Source organism: Leuresthes tenuis, unplaced genomic scaffold (genome assembly GCF_036924035.1).
Source record: "Leuresthes tenuis unplaced genomic scaffold, fLeuTen1.0.hap1 SCAF_1, whole genome shotgun sequence".
NCBI classification, from domain to species: Eukaryota; Metazoa; Chordata; class Actinopteri; order Atheriniformes; family Atherinopsidae; genus Leuresthes; species Leuresthes tenuis.
The window spans coordinates 5,518,655-5,530,951 of NW_027325355.1; the positions used below are offsets into that span (position 1 = coordinate 5,518,655).

The window sequence follows — 12,297 nt, forward strand, 5'->3', positions numbered from 1 at the left end:
ATTATCTGCAGTTGAAACTGAGACTCTCAGATCACTTCGTGTCTGCCAACAAAGCAGCAGCAGCTGAAGATGACCAACTTCCTCATGTGTCACAGGGTGATCAGACGTTGCAACAAAAGACATGCAGGTGGTAGAGAGAAGAGAAAAAGCTTACAGCACTTGGTATTCCCAAGCAGTCTCCCATCCAAGTACTAACCAGGCCCAACCCTGCTTGGCTTCCGAGATCAGACGAGGTCGGGTATATTCAGGGTGGTGTGGCCGTAAGCAACAATATCTGTGAACAATGTGCATTATATAGGTACTGGAATCATACGGTTCCTCTATGTAACCAGATAATTGCCAAGAAAGGCTGATATGTAGTGGGCATATCTTCATCCTTGATGTGATTACTACCTGTAGTTGAAACTGAGACTCTCAGATCACTTTGTGTCTGCCAACAAAGCAGCAGCAGCTGAAGATGACCAACTTCCTCATGTTTCACAGGGTGATCAGACGTTGCAACAAAAGACATGTAGGTGGTAGAGAGAAGAGAAAAAGCTAACAGCACCTGGTATTCCCAAGTAGTCTCCCATCCAAGTACTAACTAGGCCCAACCCTGCTTGGCTAACGAGATCAGACGAGGTCGGGCATATTCAGGGTGGTGTGGCTGTAAGCAGCAATGTCTGTCACAAATGTGCATTATATAGGTACTGGAATCATACGGTTACTCTATGTAACCAGATAATTGCAGAGAAAGGCTGATATGTAGTGGGCACATCTTCATCCCTGATGTGATTATTACCTGCAGTTGAAACTGAGACTCTCAGATCACTTTGTGTCTGCCAACAAAGCAGCAGCAGCTGAAGATGACCAACTTCCTCATGTTTCACAGGGTGATCAGACGTTGCAACAAAAGACATGTAGGTGGTAGAGAGAAGAGAAAAAGCTAACAGCACCTGGTATTCCCAAGTAGTCTCCCATCCAAGTACTAACCAGGCCCAACCCTGCTTGGCTTCCGAGATCAGACGAGGTTGGGCATATTCAGGGTGGTGTGGCCGTAAGCAACAATATCTGTGAACAATGTGCATTATATAGGTACTGGAATCATACGGTTACACTATGTAACCAGATAATTGCCGAGAAAGGCTAACTTGCAGCTGGCAAATCTTCATCCTTGATGTGATTATTATCTGTAGTTGAAACTGAGAATCCCAGATCACTTTGTGTCTGCCAACAAAGCAGCAGCAGCTGAAGATGACCAACTTCCTCATGTGTCACAGGGTGATCAGACGTTGCAACAAAAGACATGCAGGTGGTAGAGAGAAGAGAAATAGCTTACAGCACCTGGTATTCACAAGCGGTCTCCCATCCAAGTACTAACTAGGCCCAACCCTGCTTGGCTTCCAAGATCAGACGAGGTCTGGTATATTCAGGGTGGTTTGGCCGTAAGCAACAATGTCTGTAACAAATGTGCATTATATAGGTACTGGAATCATACGGTTACACTATGTAACCAGATAATTGCCGAGAAAGGCTAACTTGCAGCTGGCAAATCTTCATCCTTGATGTGATTATTATCTGTAGTTGAAACTGAGAATCTCAGATCACTTTGTGTCTGCCAACAAAGCAGCAGCAGCTGAAGATGACCAACTTCCTCATGTGTCACAGGGTGATCAGACGTTGCAACAAAAGACATGCATGTGGTAGAGAGAAGAGAAAAAGCTTACAGCACCTGGTATTCCCAAGCAGTCTCCCATCCAAGTACTAACCAGGCCCAACCCTGCTTTGCTTCCGAGATCAGACGAGGTCAGGCATTTTCAGGGTGGTTTGGCCGTAAGCAACAATATCTGTGAACAATGTGCATTATATAGGTACTGGAATCATACGGTTACACTATGTAACCAGATAATTGCAGAGAAAGGCTAACTTGTAGTGGGCACATCTTCATCCTTGATGTGATTAGTACCTGTAGTTGAAACTGAGACTTTCAGATCACTTTGTGTCTGCCAACAAAGCAGCAGCAGCTGAAGATGACCAACTTCCTCATGTGTCACAGGGTGATCAGACGTTGCAACAAAAGACATGCATGTGGTAGAGAGAAGAGAAAAAGCTTACAGCACCTGGTATTCCCAAGCAGTCTCCCATCCAAGTACTAACCAGGCCCAACCCTGCTTGGCTTCCGAGATCAGACGAGGTCAGGCATTTTCAGGGTGGTGTGGCCGTAAGCAACAATATCTGTGAACAATGTGCATTATATAGGTACTGGAATCATACGGTTACACTATGTAACCAGATAATTGCAGAGAAAGGCTGATATGTAGTGGGCACCTCTTCATCCCTGATGTGATTATTACCTGCAGTTGAAACTGAGACACTCAGATCACTTCGTGTCTGCCAACAAAGCAGCAGCAGCTGAAGATGACCAACTTCCTCATGTGTCACAGGGTGATCAGACGTTGCAACAAAAGACATGCATGTGGTAGAGAGAAGAGAAAAAGCTTACAGCACCTGGTATTCCCAAGCGGTCTCCCATCCAAGTACTAACCAGGCCCAACCTTGCTTGGCTTCCGAGATCAGACGAGGTCGGGCAAATTCAGGGTGGTGTGGCTGTAAGCAACAATGTCTGTCACAAATGTGCATTATATAGGTACTGGAATCATACGGTTATTCTATGTAACCAGATAATTGCCGAGAAAGAATGATATGTAGTGGGCACATCTTAATCCCTGATGTGATTATTACCTGCAGTTGAAACTGAGACTCTCAGATCACTTCGTGTCTGCCAACAAAGCAGCAGCAGCTGAAGATGACCAACTTCCTCATGTGTCACAGGGTGATCATACGTTGCAACAAAAGACATGTAGGTGGTAGAGAGAAGAGAAAAAGCTTACAGCACCTGGTATTCCCAAGTAGTCTCCCACCCAAGTACTAACCAGGCCCAACCTTGCTTGGCTTCCGAGATCAGACGAGGTCGGGCAAATTCAGGGTGGTGTGGCTGTAAGCAACAATGTCTGTGACAAATGTGCATTATATCGGTACTGGAATCATACAGTTCCTCTATGTAATCAGATAATTGCCGAGAAAGGCTGATATGTAGTGGGCACATCTTCATCCCTGATGTGATTATTATCTGTAGTTGAAACTGAGACTCTCAGATCACTTCGTGTCTGCCAACAAAGCAGCAGCAGCTGAAGATGACCAACTTCCTCATGTGTCACAGGGTGATCAGACGTTGCAACAAAAGACATGCAGGTGGTAGAGAGAAGAGAAAAAGCTTACAGCACGTGGTATTCCCAAGCAGTCTCCCATCCAAGTACTAAACAGGCCCAGCCCTGCTTGGCTTCCGAGATCAGACGAGGTCGGGCAAATTCAGGGTGGTGTGGCTGTAAGCAACAATGTCTGTGACAAATGTGCATTATATCGGTACTGGAATCATACAGTTCCTCTATGTAACCAGATAATTGCCGAGAAAGGCTAACTTGTAGTGGGCACATCTTCTTCCCTGACGTGATTATTATCTGCAGTTGAAACTTAGAATCTCAGATCACTTCGTGTCTGCCAACAAAGCAGCAGCAGCTGAAGATGACCAACTTCCTCATGTGTCACAGGGTGATCAGACGTTGCAACAAAAGACATGCACGTGGTAGAGAGAAGAGAAAAAGCTTACAGCACCTGGTATTCCCAAGCGGTCTCCCATCCAAGTACTAACCAGGCCCAACCCTGCTTGGCTTCCGAGATCAGACGAGGTTGGGCATGTTCAGGGTGTTGTGGCCGTAAGCAACAATATCTGTGAACAATGTGCATTATATAGGTACTGGAATCATACGGTTCCTCTATGTAACCAGATAATTGCCAAGAAAGGCTGATATGTAGTGGGCATATCTTCATCCTTGATGTGAATACTACCTGTAGTTGAAACTGAGACTCTCAGATCACTTTTGTCTGCCAACAAAGCAGCAGCAGCTGAAGATGACCAACTTCCTCATGTGTCACAGGGTGATCAGACGTTGCAACAAAAGACATGCAGGTGGTAGAGAGAAGAGAAAAAGCTTACAGCACCTGGTATTCCCAAGTAGTCTCCCACCCAAGTACTAACCAGGCCCAACCCTGCTTGGCTTCCGAGATCAGACGAGGTCGGGCATGTTCAGGGTGGTTTGGCCGTAAGCGACAATGTCTGTCACAAATGTGCATTATATAGGTACTGGAATCATAGAGTTCCTCTATGTAACCAGATAATTGCCAAGAAAGGCTGATATGTAGTGGGCATATCTTCATCCTTGATGTGATTACTACCTGTAGTTGAAACTGAGACTCTCAGATCACTTCGTGTCTGCCAACAAAGCAGCAGCAGCTGAAGATGACCAACTTCCTCATGTGTCACAGGGTGATCAGACGTTGCAACAAAAGACATGCACGTGGTAGAGAGAAGAGAAGAAGCTTACAGCACCTGGTATTCCCAAGCGGTCTCCCATCCAAGTACTAACCAGGCCCAACCCTGCTTGGCTTCCGAGATCAGACGAGGTCGGGCATGTTCAGGGTGGTGTGGCCGTAAGCAACAATGTCTGTGACAAATGTGCATTATATCGGTACTGGAATCATACGGTTCCTCTATGTAACCAGATAATTGCAGAGAAAGGCTGATATGTAGTGGGCACATCTTAATCCCTGATGTGAATATTACCTGCAGTTGAAACTGAGACTCTCCGATCACTTCGTGTCTGCCAACAATCCAGCAGAAGCTGAAGATGACCAACTTCCTCATGTGTCACAGGGTGATCAGACGTTGCAACAAAAGACATGCAGGTGCTAGAGAGAAGAGAAAAAGCTTACAGCACCTGGTATTCCCAAGTAGTCTCCCATCCAAGTACTAACCAGGCCCAACCCTGCTTGGCTTCCGAGATCAGACGAGGTCGGGCATGTTCAGGGTGGTTTGGCCTTAAGCGACAATGTCTGTCACAAATGTGCATTATATAGGTACTGGAATCATAGAGTTCCTCTATGTAACCAGATAATTGCAGAGAAAGGCTGATATGTAGTGGGCATATCTTCTTCCCTGTCGTGATTATTATCTGCAGTTGAAACTGAGACTCTCAGATCACTTCGTGTCTGCCAACAAAGCAGCAGCAGCTGAAGATGACCAACTTCCTCATGTGTCACAGGGTGATCAGACGTTGCAACAAAAGACATGCAGGTGGCAGAGAGAAGAGAAAAAGCTTACAGCACTTGGTATTCCCAAGCAGTCTCCCATCCAAGTACTAACCAGGCCCAACCCTGCTTGGCTTCCGAGATCAGACGAGGTCGGGTATATTCAGGGTGGTGTGGCCGTAAGCAACAATATCTGTGAACAATTTGCATTATATAGGTACTGGAATCATACGGTTCCTCTATGTAACCAGATAATTGCCAAGAAAGGCTGATATGTAGTGGGCATATCTTCATCCCTGATGTGATTACTACCTGTAGTTGAAACTGAGACTCTCAGATCACTTTTGTCTGCCAACAAAGCAGCAGCAGCTGAAGATGACCAACTTCCTCATGTGTCACAGGGTGATCAGACGTTGCAACAAAAGACATGCATGTGGTAGAGAGAAGAGAAAAAGCTTACAGCACCTGGTATTCCCAAGCGGTCTCCCATCCAAGTACTAACTAGGCCCAACCCTGCTTGGCTAACGAGATCAGATGAGGTCGGGCATATTCAGGGTGGTGTGGCTGTAAGCAGCAATGTCTGTCACAAATGTGCATTATATAGGTACTGGAATCATACGGTTACTCTATGTAACCAGATAATTGCCGAGAAAGGCTGATATGTAGTGGGCACATCTTCATCCCTGATGTGATTATTACCTGCAGTTGAAACTGAGACTCTCAGATCACTTTTGTCTGCCAACAAAGCAGCAGCAGCTGAAGATGACCAACTTCCTCATGTTTCACAGGGTGATCAGACGTTGCAACAAAAGACATGTAGGTGGTAGAGAGAAGAGAAAAAGCTAACAGCACCTGGTATTCCCAAGTAGTCTCCCATCCAAGTACTAACCAGGCCCAACCCTGCTTGGCTTCCGAGATCAGACGAGGTTGGGCATATTCAGGGTGGTGTGGCCGTAAGCAACAATATCTGTGAACAATGTGCATTATATAGGTACTGGAATCATACGGTTACACTATGTAACCAGATAATTGCCGAGAAAGGCTAACTTGCAGCTGGCAAATCTTCATCCTTGATGTGATTATTATCTGTAGTTGAAACTGAGAATCTCAGATCACTTTGTGTCTGCCAACAAAGCAGCAGCAGCTGAAAATGACCAACTTCCTCATGTGTCACAGGGTGATCAGACGTTGCAACAAAAGACATGCAGGTGGTAGAGAGAAGAGAAATAGCTTACAGCACCTGGTATTCCAAAGTAGTCTCCCATCCAAGTACTAACCAGGCCCAACCCTGCTTGGCTTCCGAGATCAGACGAGGTCGGGCATATTCAGGGTGGTGTGGCCGTAAGCAACAATATCTGTGAACAATGTGCCTTATATAGGTACTGGAATCATACGGTTACACTATGTAACCAGATAATTGCCGAGAAAGAATAACTTGTAGTGGGCACATCTTCATCCTTGATGTGATTACTACCTGTAGTTGAAACTGAGACTTTCAGATCACTTTGTGTCTGCCAACAAAGCAGCAGCAGCTGAAGATGACCAACTTCCTCATGTGTCACAGGGTGATCAGACGTTGCAACAAAAGACATGCATGTGGTAGAGAGAAGAGAAAAAGCTTACAGCACCTGGTATTCCCAAGCAGTCTCCCATCCAAGTACTAACCAGGCCCAACCCTGCTTGGCTTCCGAGATCAGACGAGGTCAGGCATTTTCAGGGTGGTGTGGCCGTAAGCAACAATATCTGTGAACAATGTGCATTATATAGGTACTGGAATCATACGGTTACACTATGTAACCAGATAATTGCAGAGAAAGGCTGATATGTAGTGGGCACCTCTTCATCCCTGATGTGATTATTACCTGCAGTTGAAACTGAGACTCTCAGATCACTTCGTGTCTGCCAACAAAGCAGCAGCAGCTGAAGATGACCAACTTCCTCATGTGTCACAGGGTGATCAGACGTTGCAACAAAAGACATGCATGTGGTAGAGAGAAGAGAAAAAGCTTACAGCACCTGGTATTCCCAAGCGGTCTCCCATCCAAGTACTAACCAGGCCCAACCTTGCTTGGCTTCCGAGATCAGACGAGGTCGGGCAAATTCAGGGTGGTGTGGCTGTAAGCAACAATGTCTGTCACAAATGTGCATTATATAGGTACTGGAATCATACGGTTATTCTATGTAACCAGATAATTGCCGAGAAAGAATGATATGTAGTGGGCACATCTTAATCCCTGATGTGATTATTACCTGCAGTTGAAACTGAGACTCTCAGATCACTTCGTGTCTGCCAAAAAAGCAGCAGCAGCTGAAGATGACCAACTTCCTCATGTGTCACAGGGTGATCAGACGTTGCAACAAAAGACATGCAGGTGGTAGAGAGAAGAGAAAAAGCTTACAGCACCTGGTATTCCCAAGTAGTCTCCCACCCAAGTACTAACCAGGCCCAACCCTGCTTGGCTTCCGAGATCAGACGAGGTCGGGCATGTTCAGGGTGGTTTGGCCGTAAGCGACAATGTCTGTCACAAATGTGCATTATATAGGTACTGGAATCATAGAATTCCTCTATGTAACCAGATAATTGCCGAGAAAGGCTGATGCGTATTGGGCACATCTTCATCCTTGATGTGATTACTACCTGTAGTTGAAACTGAGACTCTCAGATCACTTTTGTCTGCCAACAAAGCAGCAGCAGCAGCTGAAGATGACCAACTTCCTCATGTGTCACAGGGTGATCAGACGTTGCAACAAAAGACATGTAGATGGTAGAGAGAAGAAAAAAAGCTTACAGCACCTGGTATTCCCAAGTAGTCTCCCATCCAAGTACTAACCAGGCCCAACCCTGCTTGGCTTCCAAGATCAGACGAGGTTGGGCATGTTCAGGGTGGTGTGGCCGTAAGCAACAATATCTGTGAACAATGTGCATTATATAGGTACTGGAATCATAGAATTCCTCTATGTAACCAGATAATTGCCGAGAAAGGCTGATGCGTATTGGGCACATCTTCTTCCCTGTCGTGATTATTCTCTCCAGCGGAAACTGAGACTCTCAGATCACTTCGTGTCTGCCAACAAAGCAGCAGCAGCTGAAGATGACCAACTTCCTCATGTTTCACACGGTGATCAGACGTTGCAACAAAAGACATGTAGATGGTAGAGAGAAGAAAAAAAGCTTACAGCACCTGGTATTCCCAAGTAGTCTCCCATCCAAGTACTAACCAGGCCCAAACCTTCTTGGCTTCCGAGATCAGACGAGGTTGGGCATGTTCAGGGTAGTGTGGCCGTAAGCAAAAACATCTGTGACAAATGTGCATTATATCGGTACTGGAATCATACAGTTCCTCTATGTAACCAGATAATTGCAGAGAAAGGCTAACTTGTAGTGGGCACAACTTCATCCCTGATGTGATTATTATCTGTAGTTGAAAAAGAGAATCTCAGATCACTTAGTGTCTGCCAACAAAGCAGCAGCAGCTGAAGATGACCAACTTCCTCATGTGTCACAGGGTGATCAGACGTTGCAACAAAAGACATGCATGTGGTAGAGAGAAGAGAAAAAGCTTACAGCACCTGGTATTCCCAAGCGGTCTCCCATCCAAGTACTAACTAGGCCCAACCCTGCTTGGCTAACGAGATCAGACGAGGTCGGGCATATTCAGGGTGGTGTGGCTGTAAGCAGCAATGTCTGTCACAAATGTGCATTATATAGGTACTGGAATCATACGGTTACTCTATGTAACCAGATAATTGCCGAGAAAGGCTGATATGTAGTGGGCACATCTTCATCCCTGATGTGATTATTACCTGTAGTTGAAACTGAGACTCTCAGATCACTTCGTGTCTGCCAACAAAGCAGCAGCAGCTGAAGATGACCAACTTCCTCATGTGTCACAGGGTGATCAGACGTTGCAACAAAAGACATGTAGGTGGTAGAGAGAAGAGAAAAAGCTTACAACAGCTGGTATTCCCAAGAAGTCTCCCATCCAAGTAATAACCAGGCCCAACCCTGCTTGGCTTCCGAGATCAGACGAGGTCGGGCATGTTCAGGGTGGTGTGGTCGTAAGCAACAATGTCTGTGACAAATGTGCATTATATAGGCACTGGAATCATACAGTTCCTCTATGTAACCAGATAATTGCCAAGAACGGCTGATATGTAGTGGGCACATCTTCATCCCAGATGTGATTATTACCTCCAGTGGAAACTGAGACTCTCAGATCACTTCGTGTCTGCCAACAAAGCAGTAGCAGCTGAAGATGACCAACTGCCTCATGTGTCACAGGGTGATCAGACGTTGCAACAAAAGACATGCAGGTGGTAGAGAGAAGAGAAAAAGCTTACAGCACCTGGTATTCCCAAGCGGTCTCCCATCCAAGTACTAACCAGGCCCAAACCTGCTTGGCTTCCGAGATCAGACGAGGTTGGGCATGTTCAGGGTGTTGTGGCCGTAAGCAACAATGTCTTAGACAAATGTGCATTATATAGATACTGGAATCATACAGTTCCTCTATGTAACCAGATAATTGCCGAGAAAGGCTGATGCGTATTGGGCACATCTTCTTCCCTGTCGTGATTATTCTCTCCAGCGGAAACTGAGACTCTCAGATCACTTCGTGTCTGCCAACAAAGCAGCAGCAGCTGAAGATGACCAACTTCCTCATGTGTCACAGGGTGATCAGACGTTGCAACAAAAGACATGCAGGTGGTAGAGAGAAGAGAAAAAGCTTACAGCACCTCGTATTCCCAAGCAGTCTCCCATCCAAGTACTAACCAGGGCTAAACCTGCTTGGCTTCCGAGATCAGACGAGGTCGGGCATATTCAGGGTGGTGTGGCCGTAAGCAACAACATTGGTGAACAATGTGCATTATATAGGTACTGGAATCATACAATTCTTCTGTGTAACTAGATAATTGCCGAGAAAGGCTGATATTTAGTGGGCACATCTTCATCCCTGATGTGATTATTATCTGTAGTTGAAACTGAGACTCTCAGATCACTTCGTTTCTGCCAACAAAGCAGCAGCAGCTGAAAATGACCAACGTCCTCATGTGTCACAGGGTGATCAGACGTTGCAACAAAAGACATGCATGTGGTAGAGAGAAGAGAAAAAGCTTACAGCACCTGGTATTCCCAAGCGGTCTCCCATCCAAGTACTAACCAGGCCCAACCCTGCTTGGCTTCCGAGATCAGACGAGGTCGGGCATGTTCAGGGTGGTGTGGCCGTAAGAAACAATGTCTGTGACAAATGTGCATTATATAGGTACTGGAATCATACGGTTCCTCTACGTAACCAGATAATTTCAGAGAAAGGCTGATGCGTAGTGGGCACATCTTCTTCCCTGATGTGATTATTACCTGCAGTTGAAACTGAGACTCTCAGATCACTTTGTGTCTGCCAACTAAGCAGCAGCAGCTGAAGATGACCAACGTCCTCATGTGTCACAGGGTGATCAGACGTTGCAACAAAAGACATGCAGGTGGTAGAGAGAAGAGAAAAAGCTTACAGCACCTGGTATTCCCAAGCGGTCTCCCATCCAAGTACTAACCAGGCCCAACCCTGCTTGGCTTCCGAGATCAGACGAGGTCGGGCATATTCAGGGTGGTGTGGCTGTAAGTAACAATGCTTGTGAAAAATATGCATTATATAGGTACTGGAATCATACGGTTACTCTATGTAACCAGATAATTGCCGAGAAAGGCTAACTTGTATCGGGCACATCTTCTTCCCTGATGTGATTATTACCTGCAGTTGAAACTGAGACTCTCAGATCACTTCGTGTCTGCCAACAAAGCAGCAGCAGCTGAAGATGAACAACGTCCTCATGTGTCATAGGGTGATCAGACGTTGCAAAAAAAGACATGCAAGTGGTAGAGAGAAGAGAAAATGCTTACTGCACCTGGTATTCCCAAGCGGTCTCCCATCCAAGTACTAACCAGGCCCAACCCTGCTTGGCTTCCGAGATCAGACGAGGTCGGGCATATTCAGGGTGGTGGGGCCGTAAGCAACAATGTCTGTCAAAAATGTGCATTATATCGGTACTGGAATCATACAGTTCCTCTATGTAACCAGATAATTGCCGAGAAAGGCTAACTTGTAGTGGGCACATCTTCTTCCCTGTCGTGATTATTCTCTCCAGCTGAAACTGAGACTCTCAGATCACTTCGTGTCTGCCAACAAAGCAGAAGCAGCTGAAGATGACCAACTTCCTCATGTGTCACAGGGTGATCAGACGTTGCAACAAAAGACATGCAGGTGGTAGAGAGAAGACTAAAAGCTTACAGCACCTGGTATTCCCAAGCTGTCGCCCATCCAAGTACTAACCAGGCCCAACCCTGCTTGGCTTCCGAGATCAGACGAGGTCGGGTATTTTCAGGGTGGTGTGGCTGTAAGCAACAATGTCTGTGACAAATGTGCATTATATAGGTACTGGAATCATACAGTTCCTCGATGTAACCAGATAATTGCCGAGAAAGGCTGATGCGTATTGGGCACATCTTCTTCCCTGTCGTGATTATACTCTCCAGCGGAAACTGAGACTCTCAGATCACTTCGTGTCTGCCAACATAGCAGCAGCAGCTGAAGATGACCAACTTACTCATGTGTCACAGGGTGATCAGACGTTGCAACAAAAGACATGCAGGTGCTAGAGAGAAGAGAAAAAGCTTACAGCACCTGGTATTCCCAAATAGTCTCCCATCCAAGTACTAACCAGGCCCAACCCTGCTTGGCTTCCGAGATCAGACGAGGTCGGGCATATTCAGGGTGGTGTGGCCGTAAGCAACAATATCTGTGAACAATGTGCATTATATAGGTACTGGAATCATACGGTTCCTCTATGTAACCAGATAATTGCCGAGAAAGGCTAACTTGTAGTGGGCACATCTTCTTCCCTGATGTGATTATTACCTGCAGTTGAAACTGAGACTCTCAGATCACTTCGTGTCTGCCAACAAAGCAGCAGCAGCTGAAGATGACCAACTTCCTCATATGTCACAGGGTGATCAGACGTTGCAACAAAAGACATGCAGGTGGTAGAGAGAAGAGAAAAAGCTTACAGCACCTGGTATTCCCAAGCGGTCTCCCATCCAAGTACTAACCAGGCCCAACCCTGCTTGGCTTCCAAGATCAGACGAGGTGGGGTATATTCAGGGTGGTGTGGCCGTAAGCAACA

General features: G+C 46.1%; 1 protein-coding gene, 19 non-coding genes and 13 pseudogenes across 20 annotated transcripts in view; all 33 read right to left on the reverse strand.

The window, feature by feature from the left end:
• The window catches only part of LOC140301715 (NLR family CARD domain-containing protein 3-like), a 483,071-nt gene that overhangs the window by 323,213 nt on the left and 147,561 nt on the right, over positions 1 to 12,297 (reverse strand). The gene's annotated exons all lie outside the window — the stretch shown is intronic.
• LOC140296671 (5S ribosomal RNA) lies at positions 148 to 266 on the reverse strand. Its single transcript, XR_011912986.1, has one exon. It is a non-coding gene; the product is annotated as a 5S ribosomal RNA (ribosomal RNA).
• Positions 536 to 654, reverse strand: LOC140279766 (5S ribosomal RNA; annotated as a pseudogene).
• LOC140300284 (5S ribosomal RNA) lies at positions 924 to 1,042 on the reverse strand (annotated as a pseudogene).
• Positions 1,312 to 1,430, reverse strand: LOC140302785 (5S ribosomal RNA; annotated as a pseudogene).
• On the reverse strand, positions 1,700 to 1,818 carry LOC140292849 (5S ribosomal RNA). Its single transcript, XR_011912614.1, has one exon. It is a non-coding gene; the product is annotated as a 5S ribosomal RNA (ribosomal RNA).
• On the reverse strand, positions 2,088 to 2,206 carry LOC140291821 (5S ribosomal RNA). Its single transcript, XR_011912489.1, has one exon. It is a non-coding gene; the product is annotated as a 5S ribosomal RNA (ribosomal RNA).
• LOC140297313 (5S ribosomal RNA) lies at positions 2,476 to 2,594 on the reverse strand. Its single transcript, XR_011913059.1, has one exon. It is a non-coding gene; the product is annotated as a 5S ribosomal RNA (ribosomal RNA).
• Positions 2,864 to 2,982, reverse strand: LOC140299193 (5S ribosomal RNA; annotated as a pseudogene).
• On the reverse strand, positions 3,252 to 3,370 carry LOC140314352 (5S ribosomal RNA; annotated as a pseudogene).
• LOC140300410 (5S ribosomal RNA) lies at positions 3,640 to 3,758 on the reverse strand (annotated as a pseudogene).
• Positions 4,027 to 4,145, reverse strand: LOC140281601 (5S ribosomal RNA). Its single transcript, XR_011909780.1, has one exon. It is a non-coding gene; the product is annotated as a 5S ribosomal RNA (ribosomal RNA).
• On the reverse strand, positions 4,415 to 4,533 carry LOC140297453 (5S ribosomal RNA). The gene has a single exon (XR_011913186.1). It is a non-coding gene; the product is annotated as a 5S ribosomal RNA (ribosomal RNA).
• Positions 4,803 to 4,921, reverse strand: LOC140298759 (5S ribosomal RNA). Its single transcript, XR_011914376.1, has one exon. It is a non-coding gene; the product is annotated as a 5S ribosomal RNA (ribosomal RNA).
• On the reverse strand, positions 5,191 to 5,309 carry LOC140296683 (5S ribosomal RNA). The gene has a single exon (XR_011912987.1). It is a non-coding gene; the product is annotated as a 5S ribosomal RNA (ribosomal RNA).
• Positions 5,578 to 5,696, reverse strand: LOC140299493 (5S ribosomal RNA; annotated as a pseudogene).
• Positions 5,965 to 6,083, reverse strand: LOC140300286 (5S ribosomal RNA; annotated as a pseudogene).
• LOC140296363 (5S ribosomal RNA) lies at positions 6,353 to 6,471 on the reverse strand. Its single transcript, XR_011912957.1, has one exon. It is a non-coding gene; the product is annotated as a 5S ribosomal RNA (ribosomal RNA).
• On the reverse strand, positions 6,741 to 6,859 carry LOC140291833 (5S ribosomal RNA). The gene has a single exon (XR_011912490.1). It is a non-coding gene; the product is annotated as a 5S ribosomal RNA (ribosomal RNA).
• On the reverse strand, positions 7,129 to 7,247 carry LOC140297314 (5S ribosomal RNA). Its single transcript, XR_011913060.1, has one exon. It is a non-coding gene; the product is annotated as a 5S ribosomal RNA (ribosomal RNA).
• LOC140281665 (5S ribosomal RNA) lies at positions 7,517 to 7,635 on the reverse strand. The gene has a single exon (XR_011909783.1). It is a non-coding gene; the product is annotated as a 5S ribosomal RNA (ribosomal RNA).
• LOC140294273 (5S ribosomal RNA) lies at positions 7,907 to 8,025 on the reverse strand. The gene has a single exon (XR_011912766.1). It is a non-coding gene; the product is annotated as a 5S ribosomal RNA (ribosomal RNA).
• Positions 8,295 to 8,413, reverse strand: LOC140290973 (5S ribosomal RNA; annotated as a pseudogene).
• Positions 8,683 to 8,801, reverse strand: LOC140300306 (5S ribosomal RNA; annotated as a pseudogene).
• Positions 9,071 to 9,189, reverse strand: LOC140315948 (5S ribosomal RNA; annotated as a pseudogene).
• On the reverse strand, positions 9,459 to 9,577 carry LOC140271662 (5S ribosomal RNA; annotated as a pseudogene).
• Positions 9,847 to 9,965, reverse strand: LOC140292026 (5S ribosomal RNA; annotated as a pseudogene).
• LOC140304510 (5S ribosomal RNA) lies at positions 10,235 to 10,353 on the reverse strand. Its single transcript, XR_011915275.1, has one exon. It is a non-coding gene; the product is annotated as a 5S ribosomal RNA (ribosomal RNA).
• LOC140316905 (5S ribosomal RNA) lies at positions 10,623 to 10,741 on the reverse strand. The gene has a single exon (XR_011917350.1). It is a non-coding gene; the product is annotated as a 5S ribosomal RNA (ribosomal RNA).
• Positions 11,011 to 11,129, reverse strand: LOC140298530 (5S ribosomal RNA). Its single transcript, XR_011914168.1, has one exon. It is a non-coding gene; the product is annotated as a 5S ribosomal RNA (ribosomal RNA).
• On the reverse strand, positions 11,399 to 11,517 carry LOC140292189 (5S ribosomal RNA). The gene has a single exon (XR_011912523.1). It is a non-coding gene; the product is annotated as a 5S ribosomal RNA (ribosomal RNA).
• LOC140287226 (5S ribosomal RNA) lies at positions 11,787 to 11,905 on the reverse strand. The gene has a single exon (XR_011911529.1). It is a non-coding gene; the product is annotated as a 5S ribosomal RNA (ribosomal RNA).
• Positions 12,175 to 12,293, reverse strand: LOC140295157 (5S ribosomal RNA). The gene has a single exon (XR_011912843.1). It is a non-coding gene; the product is annotated as a 5S ribosomal RNA (ribosomal RNA).